The 8,374-nt window shown below is 36.3% G+C and overlaps 1 pseudogene; it reads right to left on the bottom strand.

The window, feature by feature from the left end:
* Positions 1-705: 705 nt before the first annotated feature.
* On the bottom strand, positions 706-4,643 carry LOC111370011 (annotated as a pseudogene).
* Between the last annotated feature and the right edge of the window lie 3,731 nt (positions 4,644-8,374).

The following is an 8,374-nucleotide window of genomic DNA, read 5'->3' as shown; positions in this document are numbered from 1 at the left end:
TAGACCCAAGTACTTGGATGCATGAAAGTGAAAAACCAAGTTTAGAACCGCCTCTTCTAGTAATTCATAGTTTAATTATAAAGAGCATAATATTCAATAAGCAAGTTTAAGGGGCACTGTTGCCTAAGCTCTCTTCAAGAATCTTCAATTCGGTGTTTTCTGAGCTCAGTTTAATGTACCTTTCTTTACCAACGACCAATCCAATCGGCTCCTATCCACAACCAATATAATTCAGCTCGGTTACTATTCAATCTTACCTACAAAGGACAAGAAACAGTGATAATCTATGACCACAAAGACAAGGAGAATACATCACAAAGGTGGGGTATAAAGGAACCATCAACTACACAAAGTAATCAACCAAATTTTGCACTTCAAAAGGGCTATTTTTGACACACCAAAGGGGCAGCCGAATTTCCACTTATTTTCTCACAAATCACGCTTGAAAATAGCTAAGGTTGTAGTCTTATAAATAGTCTAGGGTTTAGGCTTTTAATTGGACCAATAAGAAAAGTAAACGAGGTCAAGATTTAAACCATCCAAAAGGGAATACAACTGGACCGGATGTAGCTCATGAATTTGGTTGTTGGACTTATTTCATTCATCGACCTAGGCATATGAAATATATTTCCCATGTCAACATCATAGCTCATGATTTATTGGATATTAAAAACCCAACAAGCTTCTTTCAATATTACACATCCCTTACTCTAGGGTCATATTGTTGAGGCCTTCAGTGAAGACTATTGCAAAAGCATCCATTTCAATATTTGGCCTTGACAGACCAATCTCAAAACCTCCATGAAGTTCGCTAGACTTACAAAAGGACATGAATGATCCTTTGTCAATGTGAACCAAATTCATATTTTTTGGCCTTTCCCCAACCAAAATCTGCATCATATAAATTGAGTCTCGGTGATCCAACCACTGAGAACACCCGCTTTTTGTTCCATTTTGCATATTCGATTGGCCAGTCTGCAGCAGATATTACCCGATTTTCATTGTAAACAATGTTCTGAATTACCTTTCTCATCAATTTTGCAGAAACCAGAAAGCCCTCATGCCCTATTAATTCTCCATGTTTTGAGTCTGCAATCACTAATACTACACAGGTCGAAATAAGCATTAGGACAATTTGCTGCAAAGGAGAAGTATTCCGGCTTGACAGCATCAACCTCTTGCAGTCTGAGAGCAGCGGCTGATTTTGCTAGGCAACCCCAAACGTGAACACTGATAACAACGAAAGAGGATATATAGTCCAAGTTTGGTTGCTTGCTTAGAATGAAATTCTTGAGCTTCTTGACTTCATCTTTGGTCACCACAGATGTTCTCCCGAGCTTAGTGAGGAGGAAGATTTAAAGTTCACAGTCCATGGGCCTATATTTTTTCATCATGTTCCAGGATATAGAATCTAGTCCTTTTGATATTCAACAAATGCCCTATCATAAAATGGATGACATGATCAAAAAATTTCAGCTCCACTCACATCTACGTAGCTTATCTCAGATGCACATGGATAACTGTGGGAGCACGTAGCCTTCTCTGGTGGCAGGGGAGGCATTTTGAGCACTCTAACGGTCAAGACAATCAATTTACGTAACATATTTGGGTGTGGAACATGCAAGAGATGTAAGTCACAATAATGTTCGGGTACCGTTGGTTAATAGGAAAACAAATATGGGAGAGAGCAATATGAGCAATATTACCTGAGTATGTAAAATCGCATTACATTCAAATGATACAAAGTGTGAGCTTTTTATAGTTGAAGAGGTGTAATGATTATCTTGGATGAAGAGACACGTGGTTTCATAGATAGTCGATGCTTGTATAAGAGTCATTCCATCAATCCTAGGCTCAGGGATATTTAATGTTTCGCTAAAGTAGTCACCCTATGACCAAAACCTGGCATCAAAAGAGTAGATAAATAAGTTGACTTGATAAGGTGATTGCTACAGAGAGCTCACATTAATCAATTATAGAAGATTTTGCATGGGGGATCTAGTGAAGGCGTCTCACATGCCTATAGACTATTCGCTTCGAATTGGTGCTTTAACACATTGCATCATATCGTCTCACCTTGTCCATGGAGGGTTCAGCCTCTACACGGGAGTTTGGTAAAATACATCACTTCGCCTATTGAAGGCCTCGAATAGGCCATGTAGAATACGGATGTGAAGTGCGGACTTGAGTTTGCTTATTATATGGCAGTCAGGTGATAAATTTTTGGTGTCTCGTTGAATGAGACATAACAGTTTTCATAATATATTTTATCATACACATAATTGAGTATGACAATGAGCATAAATTAATTCACTCACCGGGATCACCATTAGCACTTAGCGTGCAAGCAAAGACTAGACATGATTTTGACATGAACTAAATGTATTTGAAATTTAGCCTTTGAAAGAAACAACAATTAAAACAATTATTTTTTCTCAAACTCAATTTCAATTACACATTCTCACTATAAAATAATTTATACGTGAATTCAAAATATTTTTCTACTTTTTGACTATACATTTTCTCAAAAAATAATAATTTACTATTTCAAAATTCATTTTATTCAAAAACCTTTTTTAATGATTGTCCAACAGAGGCTAAGTACCAAGTCTAGATCTACATGTCTCGCACCATACATATATGCCACTAGAATAGTTGGAAACAAAACTTTGTATTAAGTGCAATACTATAAGTTCAATTATAACACAATAAGTTTACAAATTTCAATGAAATTACAACTAAGACCAAATTTTTTATAGTAAATACAATTAAGCAGAAAACGTTTATAGAAATTACAATTAAGTACCAATACTTCATACAGCTTTCACAAAGATCTAATCCGACATATATTATTTGAACTTCAATAATTTGATATTTTCTAATCAACTCTAGACCACTCAATCTAATTACTTTTTTTAACTAACAGCAAAAGACTACATTCTCAAAATACATAAGATCACAAAAGTCAATAAATCGTTAATACATTCATTTGAACTATCATACATATATTTTATTCTCATTTAAGATCCAATAATTAGGTATGAGCAAAAATGATCATTTTGATCCACTAATTATTCTTATTGACTTAAGTATCATTTTCTTCAACTATCTAGTGAACTAATCAAAGGTGTCAAACTTTAGTCGTTATTAGACGTTTAGCTAAAATTTTAACCGTTCAACAAAAAATATTTAAGTAGTCCCTTTATCCAATTTTCATAGTGACAGTTCTCGATACGAACTCTTGTTCTCTACTCTACTTGTTCTCAAGCTCTCAACTCATCTAGATGTGTTATAATTTAAATTAATCTTACCCATTGATAATCAAAGAATCGTAAATTCACGAATAACTACGTAATACCATGTCAAGGGATTTAGATAAAATACTCGACGATCAACTGAAATTTAATTCTTTGTAGGCCATGCTATAGAATTAAATTTGACATGTGTTATATTCAATACACTAGAAGTGTATTAGTGTCACATTTAACTATTTATACGATATGGACAAATCGCAAATTTGAATCAATCATCAGTACAATCATCCATGACAAGGTCACAACACTTCTACATTAGTAGTGAACAAATTATTACGATCAAAACATATTTTGTCATGCTATGTTTTTTCGTTCAAACACCTAACTTATATTATCACAAGTGATCATATTACATTTATTTGTATAATCAATATTAAACAAATGCAAATAAATAAAACTACATTTTGTTTATTACAAAATGTTATTTTATAATGGTAAAATATACTATATAAGCATACAATCCAAAATAAGCAATTCTAAGTGGTGCAAAGGTGTCCATTGAACTTAAAATGACTATTTTAAGAATCGATTTTAGAAAATCTATAATCGAGGAATGTGGATTTTATTGGATATTCATTGGATTTTTCACATGTTTCTTTGAAGCTTAATTATAGTGTTAAGGATAAAAATAGAGTATTGATGATAAAGCTATTAATACTTGCTACAACTCACCACCATGGTTCAAGAATAAGTTCGCATGGCACCTCACAAAGCCCACGAAGAGCGCACATGGCGGCCACATAGCAGCAACCTAGGTATACCTCATCAAGGCCCACACTCCACACAAGGGAGGTAATATAGGTGCTCCAACCAAAGCTTACTAATATCTGAAGTAAAATTACAAAAGCAAGGCACATCTTGCTACATTCAAATAATAGAGAAGCTATCTACATGTGTTACAACTAAAGCTCTATGTGAGACAGAAGCCCACATAAATGAGTTAGAAGCTTCCTATTCTACAAAGCATCTCTTATCATTTCTCCTAATTAATATAACTCATCCCAAGAAACACTTCGATCAAATAACATTAAATGGTACAAGGCCTAGGATATTTGATGTGATAATATATGATAGGACGCTTCGATCGTCAGGATGAAACCACTTATTCTTCATCCAACTACTAACACTTTAGCCATACTATTATATAACCCACCTCTAGCTCAAGAAAAGGGGAATGCAATTTTTATTCCCAAATTTTGTAAGATTTCTCTCTCTCTCTCTCTCTCTCTCTCTCTCTCTCTCTCTCTCTCTCAACATTATATATACTCTCACCCAATTACCTTCACACTTTCCACACTCATATATGCTTCTTTCCATCATTGACTTCATTGTTAAAATACTTATGACTGCCTTTCCTACCACCAGTGTAGGCTATGGGTTACTAACGATTTGTCCAATCGTGTAGGAAAGGAGCTTACATGTGTACTAGAGGGCTGGTGATTTGTTTACCTCATGAAGTAACATTTTTTGAGGTCAATAGATTGATGATGTCAGTAGAAAGTCTCACTATCACCATGAGCATCCTATGGAAAAAATTTCGTCAAAAAGTGCTTCAACTTCTTCCTTGAAGAAAGGTTTTGTTTTTAAAGACAGAACAAGTGGAAGCTTCAAAATGAAGAAGTGTCCCCTAAGTGTTTTTTGTTAGCTTACGTGTTTATATTCCTCGAAAAAATGAGTGTTTGGAGGTAAAAGTTCACTCAAGCGACCTTTTTTTTAAACAAATAAGGCATTTACCTATCATGAGTGCTAGTAAAGATGCAAACCAAACAAATGATGGAGAGATCTCAAAAAAAGATGTCCTCCAAACACATGTCAACAACCAAAGGCCTTACCATCGTCACCGTCGAAGTGGTAAGATAGCTGTACATCTAACTTTCGAAGTGGCCTAAATGGTCGCCAATATGAGAAGTATCGTGACATAAAATGCCTGCCATGAAAGAGCTCCTCATGCAAATGCAAATGTTTCAAAACATACCCTAGCCAGGCCTCTTCAACCAACAAGAGGAAGAAAGAGTACGAAACCAAAGAGAATATTCTAGTGAGCATATGAGAGATGCTAACCCTAATGAAAGAGAAGTAAAAGTGGATGTTTCTTCAAATTACAAATCTAGTCGACCTACAATGACCCACTCTCTAAAAAGGGTAATTTTTCTCTTGATAATAAGCGACAATAGAGGCATCAAAGTTCCTCTAGTGTTTTTTATAGAATTAGTCCCAACGTACTTAGGAATAAGCCTCAGCTACCACCTTCTATAGCTAAGCCTCCTGAACAAATGCAAGATCAAAATATGCAATAAGTTTCCTTGCCTAGAAATAGGCATGAGAAGAGAAATAAAGCAAACTTAAAAAGCCAAGTAGGTCCATCCCAACCGCCACTTCAATATCAAGCTGATAGGAAGACTCTGATGATCATGTTGGTCATATGAACTTGACAACGATGATAATAACCTCCCCTGTCCCAAAAATTTTGAAGTGCCCATATGCTAAGTGATTTCATATTTCTAAAAATACCTTTGTGGGAGGAAAAAGGTTATCCAAGGAAGCACCTCAATAATTACAAAACCCGTATGAGTTTGAGAAATACCTCCCTAGTGCTGAAATGCAGGGCTTTACACTTAACTCTTAGTGGATCGGCTGAGGTTTGGTATAGTAAAATTCTAGTAAGAAGCATCAAAAGTTGATCGGACATTAAAAAGACTTTTGAATCAATATTTAGCCAATAATGATGGAGAACCTCTCATTCAACGTCTCCAAGACATGAGATAAGCAGCCTAAGAAACGTTGAAAAGCTACTTGGCTCATTTTACTAATGAAATGTCCTATTGTGGAAAGGTCACTGATAGATAAGCTCTTTTAGCCTTAAAAGTGGCCACAACATGAACACCATATTCTGGACAAATGTTTGAAACTAATCCTACCACCATTGATGAATTGGTAAAGTCGAAGAAGGTCAAAATTATCAGTGATGAGGTGATTGATTATTGAAATAGAGTAGTACAAAGGCTCCCATCGCCTCAAAGTCAAATAGAAACAGGCCATATCTCTCATTGGTAAACTAACAATAGACCCAAACTGGACATGTAGCAATCCCTACATCAGGCTAAGCCTTAGCCATAGCCACTTTAAATGCCGTTCAACCTTATCCTATGACGAGATTGGCCCTCGTGGCCATGCGAAACCAGAAGATACTCCGAAAAGACCCACCTACCAAAGGGATTGGGGAAAAGGTAATGAGCCTAGAAATAGGTCTTACGATGATGGACAACCCTATTGCACCTACCATAGAGTTATTGTAGAGACATACCTCAATCCACGAAGTGAAATAATTTTTGTAAGCCTAAGAAAGAATCATCTTCCAAAAGGAATACATCTCTACCTAGGCAATCTCATCAGCCCAAGCGAGATGAGGTGAAGTGACCTCTTAGGTACCATTTTCCTTAGCATAGAAGGGATGAGGATAGAGATAGACCTAAAAATGGTTAAACGCAAAAAAAGGACCCCCAACTAAAGTGGACAACGCATCTATCTGAGGGATGTACACTATCATTGGAGTCTATATGTAGCAGGAGAGTCTTGGAATGCACAAAAAAAGCTATACTAGGGAGACAAGGATCCTCCAATAACAAGTTACATAGCTAACGACAGCCCCTATAGGGCGAAAAATATGCCACATATTATTTTCACCCAAGAGGACACAATAGGTGTACATTACTTGCACTATAATGCCCTAGTGGTTAGGGTCGTGGTAGTTCACACTGGGTTAAAGTCCATGCTAGTTGATAATTGAAGATTAGTTAACATCGTATTTGGTTCCACTTATAATAAAATGCTAGCGAATTACGGGCTAAACCAATAACTTCTCCGCTATATAGCTTTATTGGCGACCAGATTGTTGCGAGAGGAAAAATTATCCCTATTGAAGAAGTGGAAGAACGTCCTCATATAGCTCACCTCTTCATTGAATTTCTAGTAGTAAATAACATGTCCGCCTCCTATGAGGTCCTAGGTAGATCTTCATTGAAGGAATTGTGCGTTGTTACCCTCATACAACATTTAAGCATGAAATTTCCTAGGGAACATGGCATTGCAATCATTAAAGGTAACCAAAAGAGATCTAAGGAATGTTGCCTTAACTTTTTAAAGAAGGTCGAACCCCTTATTAGTTAACATGGTATTGCATGATAACCAAATAACTGATGCACCTAAAGAAAGCATTCATATCTAAAGCCACCGACAAATGCGTTCCCTTCTTCAAAATTCTCAAAGAGGGGAAAAGTTCCAATGAAAGACAAGTGTGAAAAAACTTAGGCACTTCTCCTATCCAAAACAAAGGTCGATGAGGTCCTATTACTTTATCTAGTCATATCGAAAGAAGCCATCAATTTGGTTCTTATAAGAGAAGCTACCACCAATTACCTATTTACTATGTGAGTAAAGCTCTCTTGCAAGTGGAGGCTTGCTACCCAGATATGGAGAAGCTTACCTTATCCATCATTACTGCTCCTAGAAAATTGAAGCCATATATTTAGGCTCATAGCATCGATGTACTAACCAGCTATCCACTTAAGCAAGTGCTTCAAAAGTTAAAATCGTCTGGAAGATTAATGAAGTGGGTTGTAAAGCTTAATGAATGTAACATTCTCTATAAGACAAGAACTTTCATCAAAGGCCAAGTTCTTATAGATTTTGTGGTAGAATTTACCCATGTCCCCAAGTAGAGGTGGCGATGGAGCATGTTGAGCCCCCTACTTGGAGCCTTTTGGTTGATGACCTCTTAGGAGAAGCCTGTTCCAGGGCAGGTGTTGTCTTAATAAGCTCTAAATGCCATAAGCTTAATTGTGCAATGGGGTTTAGGTTCAAATCCTCCAATAATATTGTTGAATAAGAAACACTACTAGTTGGCCTCAAATTGGCCAAGGAGATGTAAGTAAAGATGTTCATCAATAACGATTCATAGCTAGTAGTGAGTCTGGTCAATGGGAACTTCACCATAATGGACAAGAGCATTGCAGCATATCTCAAACAAGTTATAGATCTTCTCCCATGCTTTGAAAAGTTTG

Source organism: Olea europaea, chromosome 21, assembly GCF_002742605.1.
Source record: "Olea europaea var. sylvestris chromosome 21, O_europaea_v1, whole genome shotgun sequence".
NCBI classification, from domain to species: domain Eukaryota; kingdom Viridiplantae; phylum Streptophyta; class Magnoliopsida; order Lamiales; family Oleaceae; genus Olea; species Olea europaea.
Note: the sequence above shows the minus strand (reverse complement) of the source record. Positions and strands in the feature narration are given on the sequence as shown.